This window comes from Rattus norvegicus, chromosome 8 (genome assembly GCF_021556685.1).
Source record: "Rattus norvegicus strain SHRSP/BbbUtx chromosome 8, alternate assembly SHRSP_T2T, whole genome shotgun sequence".
NCBI classification, from domain to species: Eukaryota; Metazoa; Chordata; class Mammalia; order Rodentia; family Muridae; genus Rattus; species Rattus norvegicus.
This window is the reverse complement of record NC_141541.1, coordinates 125,614,295-125,635,918: the sequence shown is the minus strand read 5'-3', so window position 1 is coordinate 125,635,918 and position 21,624 is coordinate 125,614,295. Positions and strand designations below refer to the sequence as shown.

At 46.4% G+C, this 21,624-nt stretch overlaps 1 long non-coding RNA gene across 1 annotated transcript; it reads right to left on the bottom strand.

The window, feature by feature from the left end:
• Nucleotides 1-489: 489 nt before the first annotated feature.
• On the bottom strand, nt 490-7,747 carry LOC108351794 (uncharacterized). The gene is made up of 4 exons (XR_015628242.1): nt 7,641-7,747; nt 3,303-3,557; nt 3,082-3,165; nt 490-721 (listed from the first exon to the last, which is right to left on the bottom strand). It is a non-coding gene; the product is annotated as an uncharacterized LOC108351794 (long non-coding RNA).
• Nucleotides 7,748-21,624: the final 13,877 nt, after the last annotated feature.

Here is a 21,624-nt window from a genome sequence, read left to right as displayed (position 1 = left end):
CTCATCAGCCTCCCGGAGACTAAAACACCTTCACTATCTCAGCGAGAAGCTACTCTCTCATAAACGAACATGAAGAATCTTTTCCCAGTATTTTTCTTTGAACTTCATAAGTAGCTGCAGATGACTTTAAACTTCTGATTCTCCTGCCCCCACCTCCAGAGTGCTGCAAGTCCTGGTGTGCACCATGTACATGGTGCTGGGGATAAGTGAGGTTATAGTGGTGAAATGATTCTGGAAATACAGAACTAGTAAATGGCAGAGGGAATATTGGACCAAGTCAGCCTGGGCTTAGAGCTAGACTACTAGATGGACTGTCACCTGCTCTCAGGACAACCCAGGGAAGGTGCTAACTGTGTGTGCTCTCATTATCTCCAACACCACAAAGCCAGACTCCCAGCTTCAAGCGAGGGGAGGAACTACCTAAAAGGTGTTTCTCAAATGTTGATGGGCACTAGAGGTCAAAATAAAGGCAGACCCTGACTCAGTAGGTTAGCACTGATCTACAGACCATTTCTTAAGAAAGTAAAGACGTGGGAAGGGAGGGCAGGGATGACTCTTGAAGTCAGAGCATTTGTGATATCAGTGTGAGGGCTGGAGTCCAGAAACTTAGAACATATGTGTAGCGGTGCCCATTTAAATACTCAGGTTGGGGGCTGGGGATTTAGCTCAGTGGTAGAGCGCTTGCCTAGCAAGCACAAGGCCCTGGGTTCAGTCCCCAGCTCTGAAAAAAAAGAAAAAAAAATACTCAGGTTGATCCCAGAGACAGCAATGTTCCTTGCTACATGCCCCAGTGTTCTGGGTTCTCAAATGAAATATACACACATTTGGCCTTCATATTTTGATGTGTCTTAAGCAGCTCAATGGCTGGGCCACTTCCTAACCTCCACGTGGCTAACCCACCTCCCTCTGATGGGAACGGCAGCCTAACTGTAATGCCAGCCCTCGGAAGGCAGATTCCTAGGGCAAGCTGGCCGCACAGACTAGCAAACTCTAGGTTCAAGTGAGAGATCCTACTCAGTGTATAAGAGAGTGGTTGAAGGGGTTGGGGATTTAGCTCAGTGGTAGAGCACTTGCCTAGCAAGCACAAGGCCCTGAGTTCAGTCCTCAGCCCCGGAAAAAAAAAAAAGACAAAAAAGAGAGTGGTTGAAAAGGTCACATAATGTCAACCATTAGCCTACACAAACACACACACACTCACACAGACACACACACACTCACACACACAGACACACACACACACAAACACACACATACTCACACACACACAGACACACACACACGTGCATGCATGCACCCACACATGCACATGCACACACACATACATGCAGAGAGAGAGAGAGAGAGAGAGAGAGAGAGAGAGAGAGAGAGAAGAGAGAAAGGCAAAGATCTAAAGATAAATTTCAAATCTAAGTGTATCCATGGTATAGAAAATTGTTCATTTTCATGGAATTAAGTGACTTGGGAATGCAAGTAGGAAAGGTGGATGCAACTTTCCTACTTTGTTATAAATGAAGAACTCAGTTACCATGGTATAAAAGAAAAATAAACACTATAAAGATAAATGAGAGCTAGGAAAACACCTACAGGATAAGAGAAGGCTCAGGGAGCAAGGGGAGGGGCTGCTGTTCTCCAAGGCCTGATGAGTTTGTTTTCTCAGCCACTATCAGGTGACCACGCACGACTGCAACTCCAGTTCCAGGGGATCTGCTGCCCTCTTCTGGCCTCTGAGGGCACCTACACACTAATGTGCACATACAGTCAGTCTCCCTCTTCCCTCTTCTTCCGTCTTCTTCCCCTCTTCCCTCTTCCCTCTTTCCTATCCCTCTCTCCCCCGCCCTTTGTTTCTCTCCCTTTCTCTGTATCTCTGTGTGTGTCTCTCCCCCTCCCCATCTCTGTCTCATGCATGCACATACATATGCACACACACACACACACACATACACACACACACACACAAATCTCTGAAAATGAGCTGTTAGTAAACATAATATATAGTTCTTGTGTGCATGGTCTTAAAAACAAATAGGAAATACTTCACAGGAAATCTATACTCACATACTAACCTTATATACCATATAATAATAGAACATGAAATACTGCAAGTCAAATATAAAATTATTGAGCATTATTTAACGACAGCATACTGAAACTGAGATAACATAATTTCTATCCCTGTGTTCTACCTAAAACATTAAATATAACTCTCTCTCTCTCTCTTTCTCTCTCTCTGTCTCTCTCTGTCTCTCTCTGTCTCTGTGTGTGTGTGTGTGTGTGTGTGTGTGTGTGTGTGTGTGTGTACTAAAATCTAATTAGGCTGTGGAGAAATACACATAGGTATGGCTTCGAGGTTGTGGTATAAACAAATCTGATTACCTGGTGGGATAATCTGAAAACTTTCTTTACAAATTACTAAAAATTTCATGGTGTGTGACCAAGCACTCCCTTACCCAAGGCTCCTACTGTACCGACTTCTTCTCCCACTGTGAAAGTAAAAAGGCAAGTTCACATGCACAGGCAAATTCTGTGACCCCTGCATAGCCAGCAGCCTTAGTGATTAATTATGTCTCAGAGCCAACCCTTCATATTGTACTCATGCTGTAACGGACTCAGAGATATGAATAAAACACCTTCGTTTTCAGGTATTGCCTTTTGAATTAGCATTGAGAGAGAATGCCTTGGAAAGAGAGATCTTTCTCATTTTTGTGGCACGCAGCCCTTGCACAGGAGGACGGAGTTTCTGTGGCCTGCCTTGTTAAAACTCTTCTGGCGCCATCTGATGCACACTTATTTATGGATTGGAGACTAAAAGCTCTTTTTTTTTTCTTTGCCAGTTTCCCTCACAAGCACTTATCTCGACATCCTCATTAGGTGGTTTTTTCTCTTTTCTTTTTGTTGAGGCCTGGCCATGCCCTTGGTACACTCTTTTGTTCCTTGTTGCAAAAGGAATGGTTTTAAAGGCTCCCTCTCTACCAAGCCCACCTCTTTTTCCTTTTTTTTTCTCCCTTTTTTATATCCCTTTTGTAATTAGCCTTATTTGAGGACCAGAAAAAGCAAAAGACTGGAAAGAAATACAAAACCTACCGAACAAAAGATGCGATGTTCTTTCCCCCAGCCATATGCTGCGGAGCCCGCGTACAACCTGGGTCAGATGACTTGCATATATGCCTTTAAAATGAAAGGAGAAGTGGAGAGAGAAAAAAGAAATAAAGAACTAAAGAAAAAGCCCAACTTACTCAGCAGCTGCATTGGTATAAACAGGCTCTGAGTAAATGTCACAGTCAAAGGAGAATAATACATCCTACCTTCCTTCAAAAGTAATTCACATCGAAACCAAAGAACGTGAGGAGACTGCTGATGACAATGCTCGCAGGATAGCCATTCAAACCAGCTCAATGTGCGTTCGCTGGAACGAGAGCAACACTTTCTCTTTTTTTTCTTTTCCTTTTTTCAGGCTCATGCTCTGTCACCCTAGTTACAGACAGTTAGGACAGTTCCATAGTTTCCTCCCAAAATGGTTCATTAGGGACAGAGAAGATGGCCTGGTTCTCCATCTTGTCCTGCAAACATGAGGACCCCAGTTAAAAAGCAGAGTTTGTATGACAGGGTGTGGTGGTGTGCACGCGTGATCTCAGACTAGGGAAATGGAGACAAATGCACCAGACCAGAAGCTTGCAGGCCAGCCAACCCAGCCAGCCCAACCTCTGTCGGCCAGTGCTATGACAGTGAGAGGTAGGAGGCCTTATCTCAAAACAAAATAAAACACAACCAAAAACAACAGACAAGCAAACAATGTGGAAGATGTGTTGAGGAAAAACACCTGAGGCTGAACTTTGGCATGTGCGTGTGCACACCCACAGACATGCACACATATGCACTCATTCTCGAACACATTCGAACAGCCCCACACACACGCATGCATAGACACACACGCGCACACACACGGGCACACACACACACATACATGCATAGACACACACGTGCACACACACGGGCACACACACGGGCACACACACACACACACACACACACACACATACATGCAAGTTCGTCGCAGGGATTCTGACACAGTGTGGAGAAGGTTTATGAAAACTAGCAAGGGCTGGGTAGTCAGTACTGCTGGCTGGCCGAGGTTTGCAGAGGCAAAAGAAAGAAACCAGGTGTCAAATCTAGAGCTGAAGCAATCTGAGAGGACTATGGCTATGGCTTCTGTAAGCCACACAACTAGGAAATAGAGGGTCAGATCAGCAATACCCAACCCTTCTTTCTGCCTCTCCCTGCTCCTCTGTAGAGCTGTTGGGTTAGAAAACACTCACTAGAAACTCAGGAGTGAGGACAGCTGTGCCACTCCCCCAGAACAGCCTTCCAGGAACAAGGCAATGAGGAGGAACAAGTGGGCGTTTTCTTTTCTTTTTTGAAGTAGCAGAGAAGCACCCCCTTCTCTCCCTATTTTTGTCCATAGATCAGGTCATCTCTTCCCCTTAAGTTTTCTTCCCTTTGTATGCACAATCAATGCAGGAATTCTTTCAGGAAGCAATTGTGGTTGGGGTCCTCTTCATGAGTCCATCAAGAAAAGTATTTATGTTTACGTTCTTGCTCACCCTGGGTAGAGAGGGGTGAATAAGTGGACCCACTGAACTCAGCAAGCATTTGAGTAGTTACTCCAGGCAACCCTGCCCACGCACCACTGGAATCCCAAGCTGGATCAAGTAGACATCCAGTTGTTAGCATATATCTCTGCTTTTCCTCCGATGTCCATGGTCAGCCACAGCATTGGGCACAGGACTAGTGTTTGCCAATCAACATGCCCCTCCCCCTTACCAAGGCTGTAGGCTTATGACCAATTACCCAAGGTAAACCCATTTGTGTTTCCTTTGCAGCTTCATACTCATGTTTATTGCTAAGGATAAGGTGTAATTTCAAAAGTATAAAGGGCATATTTTTCACTTAAATGTTTCCTTCATTATCAAACACAATTTGGGAAAGAGCTGAGCTGAGAGGTGAGGAGACAGGGAGGGTCTGGCCTGACCATGCTGACCGCCTCCGCCTTCTGTATGGACTGAGGGACTGACTCATCTCACTTGGCAGGAGCTCTGACTGAAGCCTTTGCACCTGGATGAGCCTCAACTACCACAATAGAGAAGTTCCTCAGTGACAGGTGTGTGGACCCAAACACAAAATACAAAGTAATACATTTTAAGTGAAAGTGCTATGTGATGTTGCTGTTTCAAGAATATTTTCTAAATCCCCCGTGTGTGTGTGTGTGTGTGTGTGTGTGTGTGTGTGTGTGTGTGTGTGTGTGTCCATGCCTGTGTGTCTGAAGTGCATATGCCTTTTTGTGAGTGACCACCTGAGCACTGGAAGTGAAGGCAATCTCAGGTGTCAGTACCTGCGTTCCAGCCTCCTGGAGACAGGGCTCCTTGTTGCCCACAGCTGTGTCTGCTGGAGTAGGGCACGCGTGAGCATCTGTAGTCCCTGCATTCTTCCGACTACAGTAGCACCGGCATCATAGATGCATGCTACCTGATCTGGCTTTACATGGCTGCTGGGAATCCAAACTAAGGACTCCCATGCTTGCAAGTACCTTACCCACTGACCCATCTCCTCAGCCCTAAACGAATTTTTTAAAATAAGCACACACACACACACACACACACACACACACACACACACACACACACACACACAGAGAGTTATAGGCATCCTTGTGTGATTTAAAAGAAAATCTGTTCTGTGTGTGGATTCTCCTTCCTCCCTCCACTCCTCCATCTCTAACCCTGTCTTCCAATCCCACCCCAGAGCCTCCACTCTGCTTCCCTGTCTCATGTGTCCTGCTGTCCTTCCCCTCCCTCCTCAATGTCTCTTCTCCCCCCTGCTGCTGGTCTCCTTTCCAACAGTCTATGCCTACTTACATGCTTCCTGGTCCCATCTATCTCCTGACAATTTTGCACAAAGAACGTAGAGCTGAGGGGAGCAAGGTCTACTTTCAGAAGTCCAAATGCAAACAGTGAAAGCAGTTAAGACGGCATCCGTGTGGACCTCTAAATCTGAGACTGTATCGTGGGATGTTGATCTTCAGAAGCCCAGGTGTAAGCGGAGGTGGATGGTCGGCGTGTTTGAGAGATGGCTCAGCAGTTACGAGTGCTCATGGCACTTGCTCAGGACGTCTGGCACTGCAGCAGGTGCTTCCTGACTGCTTCTGACCCTAGTTCTAGGCCATCCCATGCCCTTTTCTGGCTGCTATGCCATGCTAGTGCCTGTTTCCCACACAAAGTAATATGGGAATCACATACACACACATACACACACATACACACACATGCACACCCACACACATACACACATACACACATACATACATACATACACATACACACATGCACACACACATACATGCACATACACACACATGCACACACACATACACACACATACATGCACACACATACATACACGCATACACATACACACACATACATACACGCACACACATACACACACATGCACACCCACACACATACACACATACACACATACACACATACATACATACATACACATACACACATGCACACACGCATACATGCACATACACACATACACACACATGCACATACACATACACACACATACATGCACACCCACACACACACATACATACACGCATACACATACACACACATGCACACCCCCCCATACCCACACACATACACACAAATACACATAAATACATACACACATACACATACACACATACACACTCACACATATACATGCATATACACACACATACATACACATGCACACACATACATACACACACATACACACACACATACACACATAAATAAAAACAATAAAGCTTAAAGATAAAAGACGTGTGTGTCATATTTCAGAGACAAAGAGGCAGGGAATATGTGTGGTTTTTTCTTTTTTCTTTTTTTCTTTCTTTTTTTTTTTTTTTCGGAGCTGGGGACCGAACCCAGGGCCTTGCGCTTGCTAGGCAAGCGCTCTACCACTGAGCTAAATCCCTAACCCGGAACATGTGTTCTACTACTAGTGAGAGCACTAACATCCAAACAATAGAAACAGCTCTGAGAATAACAGAAAATATTCAGCAACGGTTGCCTCTTGGCGATAGCCTCATGGGTCATTATTTCCTGATTTTTGAAATTTTCTTCGCACTGTATTTTGCTCCTAAGAGGAATAAACTTTATCAGAAGGTACTGAGAATGGAGAGGACTGTCACAAATGGTGGAGAGTGTCTCTGAAATATTTAAGGCCTGATTTAGCTTATATGGGCATTTATAGGTTCTTAAGCACACAGCTAAGTCCACAGCTGATGTCTGTCTGCTTATGCTCTTGCAGCTAAGTCCACGGCTCACATCCACTTAGGCCCTTGCAGCTTGAGGCCCCAGGCACACACAATATTCACGCCAGAGAACTTCTTCCAACACTTCCCCGATGCTCTAGAAAATTAGGTCTCAGGGTTTTTAGATTTTTATTGTTTTACCAGAGGACTCGAAATTCATGAAACACAAACTAACAAACACATTGTCTTAGTTAGGGTTTTTCTGCTGTGAGCAGACACCATGACTGAGGCAACTCTTTTAATGGACAACCTTTAGTTGGGGCTGGCTTACAGGTTCAGAGGTTCAGTCCACTATCATCAAGGCAGGAGCAGGGCAGCATCCAGGCAGGCATTGGGCTGGAGGAGCTGAGAGTTCTGCGTCTTCATCTGAAAGCTGCTAGCGGAAGACTGGCTTCCAGGCAACTAGGATGAGGGTCTTATAGCCCACAACCACAGTGACGCACCTACTCCAACAAGGCCACACCTCCTCCAGCAAAGCCACACCCATGCCAACAAGGCCACACCCACTCCAACAAGGTGACACCGCCTCCAACAAAGCCACACCCATGCCAACAAGGCCACACCCTCTAATAAGGCCACACCCACCCCAAAAGGGCCACACCCACTCAAACAAAGCCACACCTTCTAATAGTGCCCCTCTCTTGGCAGAGCACCCTTGTTCATGTAGGAAAATGAGTGGCCCATGGCTAGTGCTGGGAATTGTCCATCAACCTCGGCGCTGTCGGGCCAGCTTGCTTTGGGGATCCTGTCTCCCACCTTCCAGTGCTGGAATTAACAGCCTTTATGAGTACTGGGGATCTGAATCCAGCGCTGCACACCCATCCGGTAAGCACTTTAAGCACTAAGCCATCTTCCCAACCCTCAAGCCAAAGATACGCTAACGGACGTGACTTACTGTCATCCTTCAGTTTCGAGTCCCAGATGACAGGGCCCTGGCATCTGCGCCCGGCTAGCTTTACTTTTCCTCAACAAGAATCTCACAGATCCATGGAGACTTCATCACCTTTCTGTGGCTGGTGGGTCTAAGAAAGGAAGGAGGTAGATTTTGAAGCCCCTAGGTTGAGAAATTTAAAACTGATTTTACCTGAAATCAGAAAACATACTTTAGGGTTTTCTATTTTTCCTTGGATGCTGCTGTTTCCCTGCCTGAGTCCTTACGGCTCTACAGTGAGATGTGTTCCTCTACACATATGGTTTACAAAGCCACGTGAGCACATATTGGTTGGTTTTTAGATAGTAAGTGCTAATGTACACGTGTGCATAAACTTGTTTTTGGTAAGACATGCAGTTTAGTCATTTCAGATTAGGAATGGAAAGAATAATTTATGCTATTAAAATTTTATGATAATTTTAAGAAGTATACTAGTATAGTACAGTATAGTATAGCATAGTAAGATGGACAGAGTGGGAAAAAACAAAATCAGTGGAAGATTGGCATCCAGAACAAACCTTCGTTATGCTTGAGGCTTGCAGCCTTTTGAGTAAAGAGAGAAAGGAAGTTTTTTAATACTTTGGGGAAACTGTTTATCTGATTTGAAAAAATAACACTATCATTACTTTATACTATCCACAAATCAGGTTGAAGATAAATTTATATACAATTTTTTTCGGTACATGATCTAAAAGACAATATAGTAAAAGTAGTTTTATAATCTTATTTCAGAGAAAATCACTACAAAGCTTGCCTTCCCTTCAAAAGGAAAGTGCGTAAGTTCTGTGGTTTGGTTGCCTTTGTACACTGACAGACATAAACAACAGCGTGGGGTTTAATCAGCAGGAGATGTAAATGCTTTGGACTTGGCACAGCGAAAGGGCTCATGTCCTGAGTGCACATGTGAGACAAACAGCGCTATTAAAAATTGTCAGAATGAGATGAGGTTAGGTGTGGATTTCAAGTCGAGAGTCTCGATGGCATTAAGCAAGGACTTAGGGGACAGGAACTGGGGTGCACTGTGATCCTAGGACTTGGGAAATGGAAGCAAAGGGTTCAGAGTTCAAGGCCAGCCTGGGCTACATAAGGCCTTGTCTCAGGAAATCAGGAGAAAGAGAGAGAGAGAGAGAGAGAGAGAGAGAGAGAGAGAGAGAGAGAGAGAGAGAGAGAAGCAAAGCAGCAACATAGTCAACAAATTTAGAAACTTAACAGAGAGAAGTAGCAAGGATATACAGGAATAAGATATTTAATTAATAGCATAACTTTATTAATTTTTCTTTTGGGGGGCAGGGGTAGGGTTGGTTTTTCGGTTAGGGTTTCATTTAGCCCAGGCTAAACGCAGTAGAGGACCTATCTGCAAGAGAAATACTTGCTTTCAAAGCTGAACCATCTCTCCAGCCCGGGCAGTCAGAGTCCTCACACTGCAGACAGCTTGCAAGAAAGAGTTCTAAGACACCTAATCCTACCCCAAATGAAAGCCAGGCGCTGTGGTGTGAAGCTGCGAGCCCAGCGCTGGGACTGGGGGAGAGACTCGCGGATCCCTGCCACTGCGCTCCTCCTACCTGTACAGGATTCACAAAACGTAATTGTGTGTTTGCCTGCCCGTGTACAGAGCAAAATACAGCTAAGGTCTGAGATGCTCTGGGAGGGAGGTCCCACTCTTGACTCTCTACACTCTCAGCTACCACTGTCGGGGGTGGCCTCTGCAGGGCAGGTCCGAAATGAACAAGGCTGCTCCTTCCCGAGGTATGTTTGCTTGACTTGGATTATACTTGTTGTGATTAGTACTTGTTTTTCTTGCGGTGTTTTAAAAAGGAAGAATAAATAAATCTCCCTGGGTCAGCAAGATGGCTTAGTTGGTGAAGGTGCTAGCCTGAGTTTAATTACTAGAGCCACAGGGTAGGAGAGAACAGATTCTGGCAGGTTGTCCTCTGACCTCTACACGGCAATGTACTCCCCACCCCCGCCAAACACACACACGCACACACGCGCGCGCGCACACACACACACGCACACACACATGCACACACGCGCGCACACGCACGCACACACACATGCACACACGCAAACACAAATTTCCTTACACACATAATAGATAAAACATAATACATTTAAGAAATATATCTGCTTTGGTTCATAGTGAAGGGTTATAGGAAAGGGACAGTATATGACAATGGTCTGTCAGGACAGCACAGTAAATAAAGGTCATGCATGCTATCACTGCATCACGACTTTATTGCATCATGGCTTTATGACATGACGACTTTACGACAGTTCGACTTTATGTCAGCATGGCTTTACGGCATGACTTTACGACGCATGGCAGGCTCATGGAAGGTTGGCCTAGTTCAGTGATTTTTTTTTTTTTTTGATGGTTTTAAGGCCTGAAGATTGATTTTTCATAATTTTCTTCCTTTTCTGAGGCGAACTGGCCCAAGTCCCAGTGCCATTTGGGTATAACAAAAGCTTGATCGTTTGTACACATATAAAAATATTGTCCAGGAGGGCATTTCTCGTCCCGTGTTGTCTGCTACCCTGGATAATAAGTTTCCTCTTCAGGGCTCAGTGATGACAGAGGGCATGCTTGTACATGCTAAGCCAGGGCTAGACATGTCATGAAAGAGCGCTTGTACATGCTAAGCCCTGGGTTAGGCATGTCACTTGCGACAGAAAGAGCGCTTATAACATCCTAAGCCCTGGGCTAGGCGTGTCTCCCGCACAACAGGCCTATTGTCTTCATCTTGCTGTCAAGGAAACTGCTTATCTGTATTATGTAACCGCTGCCTGTCTAACACCTCTGGGGGAATGGTGAGAAGGCAAGCACACAGGCACACAAACAGAAAGTGGACCAGGTGGTTGCGGCTCTCCGCTGAAGAAACTAGAGCAACTCCGGAGCTCAGCATGCTTACTGGATACAGTTGAAGAGGTCAGCTCTATCGTGTTAGAGCGGAACAAGGAGATAGGGTTATTGCATACAGAGAGACAATCAGGCAGGCTTTGTGGTATGGAGGTGTATTGAGGAGATGTGCTTAGCTAAAGTCTCTACAGGAGTAGTCTTCAGGGAGTGTGTCATTTTCCCATGGATCTGAGGCTAGGGTTGTGGGCATGGCCATGCCCACATCAACAACGCTCATTCTCGGGACTTCACACGCTCGGGGCTTCCTCCAGTCCCCACAAACCACTAAAGTGAAGCTGAAATTTGACCTACAGGAATTCTGATACAGGGCGCTTACAGTCTGGTTTCTCTCTAAGACTGGTGAGGGGTGGCTTCTGTGAATGTAGGAGCATATCCTTAAAAAGAACTAGGGAAGCCGGGTTGTAGCTCACATGATAGAGGGCTCGTCTTAGCATTCATGAGCACCAGGGTCAATCCCCAACACTGCACTAACTAAATACAGTGTCACACACCTACGGTTCCAGCTCCAAGAGAGGGAGTCCATACTTCAAGGTCATCTTCCTTGATATATGAAGCTTGAGGCCGGCCTAGTATATAGAGGCCCTGTCTCAAAAACCAAACAACCAAACCAAACAAGAGAGGAGGGGAATTAGAAAGTTGCTAGGCACAGAGGTACACACCTGCAACTTTAGCACTTAGTGGTTTAAGGTCAACCTTATGTACGTACGACATAGTGAGTCTCAGGCTGTCCTGGATGATGTGTACCTCCCGTCCCTTACAGAATTAGGAACACAATTATTGGTCCAACTCAAAAGAGTGACGGGTTTATAATCATTTCTCATTAGCCTTTGAGGCTACTAACGCTCCTGATTTTGACTTAGGTATCTGTTTTCACGCGACACTGCAGTTTCAGTTCATACCTAGGTTGTTTATAGAGCCGTGTACTAGCCTCTGTGGGCCCTAAGAAACCGTTTGCCAAGGAGAGTCCCCCAGTGTTCTAACAGTGACATTAGTGAATTCAAGCAACAGCTGACTGCACACCATGAGATCCACTAAAATCTGACAGCAGGTGCACTCATCAATTTTGACCATAATGACAGCAATAAGGAGACTTTCTGTTATGGGGACACGAGAGCAGATATCTGGCATGAGGCAGAGGAGGGGGAAAAAAAGACCCTTCAAAACAAGTGTCACATGTGGTGACTTGTTAGATGTCGAGAGCTAGTGAGATGCTGAAGGCTTTCGTCTTGGCACTGTTATGTGGATGGCAGGCTATCCTGACATCCTGAGACTGAGAATGGATCAGGGGGTGGTGATAAATCCTGTGCTCATGCCTGGTGTGTGGAACGGCTATATTTTTAGGATAAAGGCAGAGATGAAAAACAAAAACAAAAAAAAAAAAACAAAACAAACAAACAAAAAAACAAGACAGTGCCAGAGAGAGGCAGAAACATGGAGAAGGCTGGGCACTGTGTTCTTTCCCATTCTCCAAGCAAGCCTATGCGTTGAGCAGCATCCCATGTGTCAGCAAACAGAGCTTCACGCAAAAGACACAGCCCCTTTCAGAGGGAGCTGGTATTTAACTTCATCTTTTATTTGTGTGTGTGTGTGTGTGTGTGTGTGTGTGTGTGTGTGTGTGCACATGTATGCTTGTGTGCCTGCACGCATGTGAGGGAAAAGCCTGTACATACGTGTATGAGGGCTAGAGTTGATATCGGCCTCTTTTCCTCTCTCTTTCTTTCCTGTATTTTTAGACAGGGTCTTTCAGTGAACCTGGAGAGCACTGACTAGCTGGACCTGCTGGCCAGTGAACCGTGGGGGTCCATCTGTCTCTGCCTCTCCGGTGCCGAGATCACAGATACACATCACCATGCCTGGCTTTTACATGGGTGCTAGAGGTTTGAATTCAAGTCCTCACCATTGTATAGAAAGCTCTTTACCCACTGAACTTCTTTCCAGCTCCCAAAGAAGCTGGCAGTTTTAGCAGAAAAGAAAACAATAACAACAAAGCACAGCACATCAAGCAGGTAATGATCACAGTGTGTCACTCATACTACTGTGGACACAGAGACGACCAGGTAGTCATGGTGTTTCACACCTATAATGCGAGTGACAGGAAGGCGGGAGACAAGCGGGTCTGGGAGCATGAGGTCATCTTCAGAGCGGGTTTGAGGCCAGCCTGAGCTACATGAAATTTTGTCTCAAAAAAGAAGATAAGGAGAAAGAGGAGGAGGGGAAAAAAATCGCCTCCATTACAGAGGAAAAGTGTGAACTAAAAAGTATGAACAATGAGAAAGAGTCCAGGAGAAGACTGAGCAGAAGGACCAGCAAGAGGCCAGGTCGGTGGTCAAGGGGAGTGACTGGAAGGAGTACGAGAGGCGTGACTTCAGAGGAGTGACCAGGGGACAAGCTGGACCCTAAAGAAAGACTGACCAAATGCCCAGCCTGGTCCAAGATGGTCCCGGTTTTAACAGGTGAGCGCTCTTCAGCCCCGTTTCACTCGTTGTTAATAGTGACTGTTTTAGAATCTTGCTCAAGTTCTAAGATGTTTCAGCTACAACCTGAAGATGCTCTGTAAGGTGGCAGTAGGGCCTGCCAAAGCTGTGTAAGGCCCTGGCTCTGCAGCTGTGTAAGGCCCTGGCTCTGCAGCTGTGTAAGGCCCTGGCTCTGCAGCTGTGTAAGGCCCTGGCTCTGCAGCTGTGTAAGGCCCTGGCTCTGCAGCTGTGTAAGGCCCTGGCTCTGCAGCTGTGTAAGGCCCTGGCTCTGCAGCTGTGTAAGGCCCTGGCTCTGCAGCTGTGTAAGGCCCTGGCTCTGCAGCTGTGTAAGGCCCTCCCCTCCAAATTGCATCATCTTGGAACCTGCAAGAGCTTCTCTGCCCAGTCTCCTTCCTTCACATCCCTGCGATATTTGATACCCACAATGAGCTTTCTCAGACATCAAAATCCAAGCAGCCCAAGCTGACCTTAAACTTGCGGTTACTTGAAGATGGCCTTGGACTTCTGATTCTCCCGCTTCTGCCTCCCACGGGACGAGAGTAGTGGAACTACAGGCATGTCAGCACACCATGTGCTGGGGAACAAACCCAGAGCTTCCTGTATGCTGGGGTAAACTCTGCCAGCCGAGCTATATCCTCAGCTCCCTCCTCAAGTTTTAAATAGTGGTCTTCAATGATGCTACTTGGAAATGTTGTCCTACATGAGAAGGGATTATAAAATCACATGGACACTCTGAAGTTCTCTTCAAAACTGTTAAAACAACATATTCTGCCTCTAGAACGAAGCCCATACTGACACACACCGGAGTTTTCAAACATGCATTAGAAGGAGATTCTTCTCTCTCTCTCTCTTTTTAAAAGATTTATTTATTATATATAAGTACACTGTCACTGTCTTCAGACACACCAGAAGAGGGCATCAGATCCCATTACAGATGGTTGTGAGCCGCCATGTGGTTGCTGGGAATTTGAACTCAGGACCTCTGGAAGAGCAGTCAGTGCTCTTAACCACTGAGCCACCTCTCCAGCCCCTAGAAGGAGATTCTCACAAAGTGGTCGAAAGGCTCCTTTGAAAGAGAGGTTGGGGAGCTAGAGTTGGGATGGGAATCCCATCTGAGCTGCACCCTCAACAGCTTCCTCCTTCTGGTGCTCAAACCCTCTGGTCTCCAGTCTTCATCAGCAAACGGAAAGTTGTAAGTGACTGACAGGCAAAAGCAGAGCTTGGTAAGTCTTGTAACTTCATAAGGAGTAAACGGAGTCACCAACCATTTCACCATTTCCAGCTTTTGCTGTAGTGGGTTAATTTTTTTCCAGTTGAACTATTTTTCTGTCCTGAAAAATGTGGCCAGGCCTAACTATTCCTGAAACAGATATTCGCATAAGTCATTCACTCCAGCAACTCCAGTAAGTGACCTAAATCCCTGTGATCTATGAGGGATGAGGGACCAGGACTACGAACAGTTATCTACATCTAAAGGGGCTGAATGCATAAGCAGTCATTGTGGCAGCTCATTCTGTGCTCCGTGCCGCTCCCAGCCCCTGAATGTTCAGAAAGTCTTGGGTATTTTATAGTTTATTGACACAGCTTGCTAGTCTTCGCTTCTGCATCCACATGTTCTGTGTGCAGGGATTTCTCCACGTGGTAATCCTTTTCACAAGAAGACACCAGACATGTTGGGTGACAAGCCTGCTCCACTCCATAAGACCTCATCTTTCTAACCCTCGCCATGTTGCAAACTGTATCTGCAACAACCCTATTTCCAGATGAGGTCACTTGTACATGTGAATTTGGGGGGACCGTGACTCAGTCCTCACATGACTGACATGAGAGGTCTTCATTTTGTGTTGTGTGTACCCCACCCCATGCAATACACTCTCAATCTTTCTAGTTAAAGAAGAAAACAAGGACTTTCAAAAAGTTTCTCCTAGTTGACATTCCTATTTCAAACTTTGTTCCCACTTAAAATAGCTAACCTTCTGGGTGTGGTGGTACACACCTTTAATCCCTACCCTTGGGAGGCAGAAGAAGGACCATCTTTGTGAGTTTGAGGCCACTTAGTCTATTTAGTGAGTTCCGCTAAAACTACAAAGCGATGTCACCCCCCCAACCCCCGCAGAAAACCTATCTAGCATTGTGAAACAGTCAAACCAACATACAACATTAGAGGAAGAATTAAAATGCAGAAGAATGTGATGTGGACCTCCCCGCAGGACCGCACTCTGCCTTGGCTTGTTTCTAGAGTTGACATGTTTATCCCGAGGGCAGCCACAAACAAGGATTTCGTCCCCCAGATCGCTGCTCCTGGTTTGGAACAACTGTTAGTGTTTATGAGACGAGTAGAAGGCTACATGCATTTTAGATTTGTCTGGGGGCTGGCACTGATGTTCTAAAACTTTGACGATGGAATGATGGATGTAACAAACCACGCTGCTGGCAGTGGCAGATGCCGTCAGCTTCTGCGTCCTGCATTTATCCCTCTGTGCCCAAGCCTTCGACTCTGCTCGAGGGCTTTCTGAGGCCTGCCTTTAGGGGAGGCCGGAAGTGGTGGGGGTGAACGCCGGTGGGAACGGTCTTCATCCAATGGTTGATGAGAGTTGGCAGGTAGCCGCTGTGACTTCTTCACAACTGGGTTAGAAAATGTCTACACTGACCCTCAACTCCAGGCCGTGTATCCAGTGAACTCACACTCCTCAGCTATATGAGGATTCATCACTCAGTCTGCAGATTGATCCACTCCTTGATTTTAAGACCAGGTCACAGGAATTCCCACTCCCTCTATAGACAAAGATGACCTTTGGCCTCCCGCCTCTGCTTCCTGAGTGCTGGGATTACAGGCATGTGTCACCACACCCAGTTTATATGAGAGACATGGTAGGCAAGCAACTTACTATGTGTATCCCAGCTCCAGCAGGCAGATTTGCAGTGTCCTTTGTGAGCAGCTTACGTCTTCCCATTTGCCCATTGCCATAGCATTTTCTGACTTCCTCTCCCAGGCAAACTACTTTTCTTAGTCAGGGTTTCTACTCCTGCACAAACATCATGACCAAGAAGTAAGTTGGGGAGGAAAGGGTTTATTCAGCTTACATTTCCACATTGCTGTTCATCACCAAATGAAGTCGGGACTGGAACTCACACAGGGCAGGAAGCAGGAGCTGATGCACAGGCCATGCATGGGTGCTTCTTACCAGCTTGCTACCCCTGGCTTGCTCAGCCTGCTTTCTTGTAGAACCCAGGACCACCGGCCCAGCAATGGCATCACCCACAATGGGCTGGGCCCTCCCACCTTGATCACCAATTGAGAAAATGCCTTTCAGCTGGGTTTCATGGAGGCATTTCTTCAACTGAGGCTCCTTTCTCTGTGATAACTCCAGCTTGTGTCAGGTTGACACGCAAAACCAGCACTCAGTACACTACTACACATTGTGTCAGGATTCCCAGCAGAACATTATCTTCCCCAAAGCTGCTTCCTTCTGATTTGTTTACTAACGCCCATTTTCTTCCCCAGAGAACTGTGGATTTCAAAGAGTCTGTTTTACCTCCATCCCTGGGAGGGTCCCAATGTCACTCCTGCTCTTTGCAAATGGGCTGTGGAAGAGAAAGAACATTTCTTTCGGGCTGGAGAGATGGCTCAGTGGTTAAGAGCACCGACTGCTCTTCCTGAGGTCCTGAGTTCAAATCCCAGCAACCACATGGTGGCTCACAACCATCTGTAATGGGATCTGATGCCCTCTTCTGGTGTGTCTGAAGGCAGCTATAGTGTACTCATATACAATAAACAAAATCTTTTTAAAAAAAAAAAACATTTCTTTCACATGTACCACATACATCGTATACCAGAGCTTAGATGTTATCTTCTTTTGAAAGATCCCAGCCTAATAGCAGTAACGAAAAGACCCCAGCCCAGCAGTAGTAACGCCATTTTACAAGGCTGTATTTAGGAAGACTGGTTCAGGGAAAGGTCAGAACACTGAGTATACAGCAGCTGCCACGCAGGATATGTGTGGAGAGCCTGGCGACAGGATGATTGCGGTTGAGCGCCTGACAATGAAAAAGAAATGTGGAAAGCCCCGGGAGAGGTCCCACACCCTGGCAGGAGGCCGAGTCAGCCGTTATGTTCCAAGAAGACACTATAGAGAACTTGCCCCCGGGCTGACCCCTGTAACCATGCATCTGCTTATGTATGCTTGCTTCTGCTTCCCAGAACCCTATAAAAAGCCCATCCCTGGTTCTGCTAGGCGCGCCAGTCTTCCAAATTGACTGAGACGCCCACAGATATCTGTGTATCTTGATCAATAAAAATCCTCTTGCTGATTGCAGCCTGTGGACTCGGACTGGTCAATGGGCTCGAGGATCTCCCTCCTGAGGGAAGATTCTCTCTGAGGGTCTTTCATTTGGGGGCTCGTCCGGGATGGGAGATCCTCTACCCAGAGACCGCCAACCACCCACCGGGAGGTAAGCTGGCCAGCCTTTGTCTTGTCCTGTCTTGTCTTGCTTTGTGACTTGTTCTGTAAATGCTTAGTTACTTGGCTTGGGTCTAGACCGTTTGTATTTGAGTGGGCCAGAGAAGGAGCTGACGAGCTCGGACTTCTCCCCCGCAGCCCTGGAAGATGTTCCAAGGGTGTTTGGAGCCCGGTTTTTCGGGGCTCAGCCCGTATCGGAAGGATACGTGGTTTTGGGTTGGAGGAGAGAGGAGAGAGCCGGATCCACTGAACTTTTGGTTTCAGTTTGACACCGAAGCCGCATGGCGTGGCTGTCTGTTGCTTGTTTGACTCTTAGAATTGTTTGTCTTCTTTGTGTCCTAATTTTCTTTGAACATCTGTGGAAATTGGTTATAGGATGCTTTGTCTTGGTCTTGTTTGTCTGGTTTGTTTTTTTGGTATTGTCCAGTATCTTTTTGGCTTTTGTTTCGTTTTTGGACTTTGGACAGACGACTATGTTTGAAATCTTGGACTGACGACTGTGTTTAAAATTATGAAACTGTTTGCTTTGTTCGCCGAAGAGTTTTACTTGGTCCCCTTAATGCTTAATAAGAAACTTAATTTTGTGGACCCCGCTCTAGTGGCGGTGTGTTGGTTGATAGCCAAGGTTAATTTTTAAAACATAGTGTTTTAAACAAGAACAAGAAAGGAATTTCTGACAGAAGGAGAGCGCTCATTAAGAGAAGTTCTTTAAGGAAGCCTGCCTTATCTGCTGACCTTATTCCAAGGGAGGAGTCAGTCTCCAGCATTAAATTACTTTTCTCGTTGGTCATCATTAATATGGAGAGTGCCTTTGATCCTATTCCACAGCAGCCAGTTCCTGCCCCTGTGGTCAAAATGCGCCCCAGGTGAACTGGTTACGATTCTTTTGTCAGCCACCTGGCATCTAGCACCCAGGTTCTAACCATCTCTCTATCCTTTTGTTATTAGTTAGAAGCCTAGTGTCATTTGGAGGCTGGTTCTCTTGAGAGGCAAGTCATCTCTGTGCTACAAACCAGGACTAGGATGTTTTCACAATCAGATCTAGAAAAACAGAAGGACATTTATCTCAGCAAAGTCATTGCTCATATAGAAGACCCAGGAGACTCTAACCAAGATATGACATGCTCACTATTACCCTCTGAACAGTCTTCTGGTACATCTTTTCTGCCTAAAGACAATGCCTCATTTTCTTGGGGTTCCTCAGATGAAGATGAGTTAGATAACTCCTTGTTGGAGTTTTCTGACGGAGAAGAAGATGATGGCCATTTCAGTTTCACAGAAGAAGAGATTGAGATGCTCTTGAAGGACGATGATGTTTGTGATCCTGTGCTTGATAAAGACGGAATCCTACTGGAGGCCAAAAAGAATGTTCCAGACATGGATAGAAGGCCCTTACTTCTGCCTGTTGGATTCATTACGCCTAAAGGTAGGGAGTGCTCCAGGTCTGCCGCCAGGCTCCAAGGGTGGGTCTCTGAGGGGCTAGAAAGTGCCCCACCAATCTGGCTAAGATGAGAAAAAGATATAAAGAAAAAGTTACAGAAATTTAAAAGGTTAAGCTAAGTTGCTGAGAGTATAAGTTACAGAGAAAATAAGGTTAAAAAAAGGAGCAGGAAGCTAGGAAAGAGGAGAGACAGAAAGTTAAAAAAAAGAAGTTAGAGAGCTAAAGAGAGATAAAAGACGGGAGAGGAACATATACTGGCCACAGTAGTTAGGGAACCTAAGAAGATAGTACCTGGCAACAGAAGAGAATTCCTGGCTAAAGATCAGTGTGCCTAATACAAAGAAAAAGAATGCTGGGTCAGGGGAAGAACAAGAGGGGCCACTGGAGAGCTTCTTGGTCCTAGAGTGCTGGCTATGTACAGAGATAGAAGAGAAGTGTGGATACAGGGACCCAATGCTCTGTGCTTCTATGCCCCCCAGTGGGCCAATATCCGAAGACCTTGAGTGCAAGAGGCTACTGACAACGAACAATACTTATGGACTGCCCGAAGAACAGTGGACCTTGGCGTGGGCCGGGTAACCCACTAGTTCATAGTCATCCCTGACTGCCCCTATCCCTTGCTCATGAGAAAATTGCTCTCCAAAATGGCTTGCGTGGGCTAAAATGGCTGGGTAAGGCCAAGTGTATGCATATCTACAGACTGTGTATGTGGAGCTTAAGACCTGTCTCAGTGCACCAGTACCTGATGCTGGGAGATGTGTGGCTTAGTCCTGTTCTGCCTAGAACACATCACTCCTGCCAGCTTGGCACTAACAATTATCACCCAATCCAGGACTTAAACTGTGATAGTGAAAAGCTCTCAGGGAGAACTTTCCCTCGGGATGGAGACCCTCCAACTCCAAAGACCAGACCGAGACACCACAGGATGCAATCAGCAAGAGGATTTGGTTTATTGTCGGGATACACAGGCACAGGCACCTGCGGGCGCTTCAGTCACTCGGGGGACTGGCGCGCCCCACGGAACCAAGGATGGGCTTTTATAGGATTTTGGGGAGCAGAAGCAAGCATACAGAAGCAGATGCATGGTTACAGGGATATAATTGGTGGATTCTAATATGGCAAGGGTTTAGCCCGGGGGCAAGTTTCCTAGCTACCTTCCTGAAACATAACGGCTGACTCGGCCCCCCCCAAGGGTTCAGCCCGGGGGCAAGTTTCTTAGCTACCTTCTTGGAACATAACGACTGACTCGGCCCCCCACCAGGGTGTGGGACCTCTCCCGGGGCTTTTTTCATTGTCAGGTGTTCAACCGCAGTCGTCCTGTTGCCAGGCCTTCAACCAAACACATCTTGCTTGGCAGCCTGTGTACTCAGTGTTCTAACCTTTCTCTGAACCAGTCATCTTAAGTACAGCCTTGCAAAATGGCGTTACTGCTGCTAAGCTGGGGTCTTTCAATAGTGTGGCTGATGTTTTGCCTTTGAATAGAACGTCCCAAAAGATGGGACCACTGGTCAGCTGCCATGGACTAGATTCTCCACCGGTTGGGGACAATCTGGTCACCTTGCTGCCCAATCCTGACCTGGAGCCACTGCAACATGAGTGTCAAGCACTGGCAGAAGCCCATGGGTGGAGGAAAGACCTCTGCGACTGGTTGATTGACCCCTGCTGAAAGCTGAGGCTACCTTGTTTACAGATGGGAACAGTTCTCTTCATGAAGGTCAGAGATAAGTGGGTGCTGCCATGGTGGACAAAACAATGTCTGTCATCTGGGATGGCTGAACCTCAACCCCCCAGCACATCAGTGCCACAGATGCCTTTACCATCTCTTGGATGCCCTGGTGAAGCCAACAACTGTGAGTACTGTTCATTGCTCAGGATATCAGGAGGGAAGAGATTCAGTGGCATGGGGCAATAACGAAGCAGATCAAGATAAAGGACAATGGCACACTTGATGGGAAAGCTATACTCCCCAGAGAACAAAGAAAAGACTCACTTTGCCAAATACAGAAATAGACTCATTTAAGAGATAAAAAGT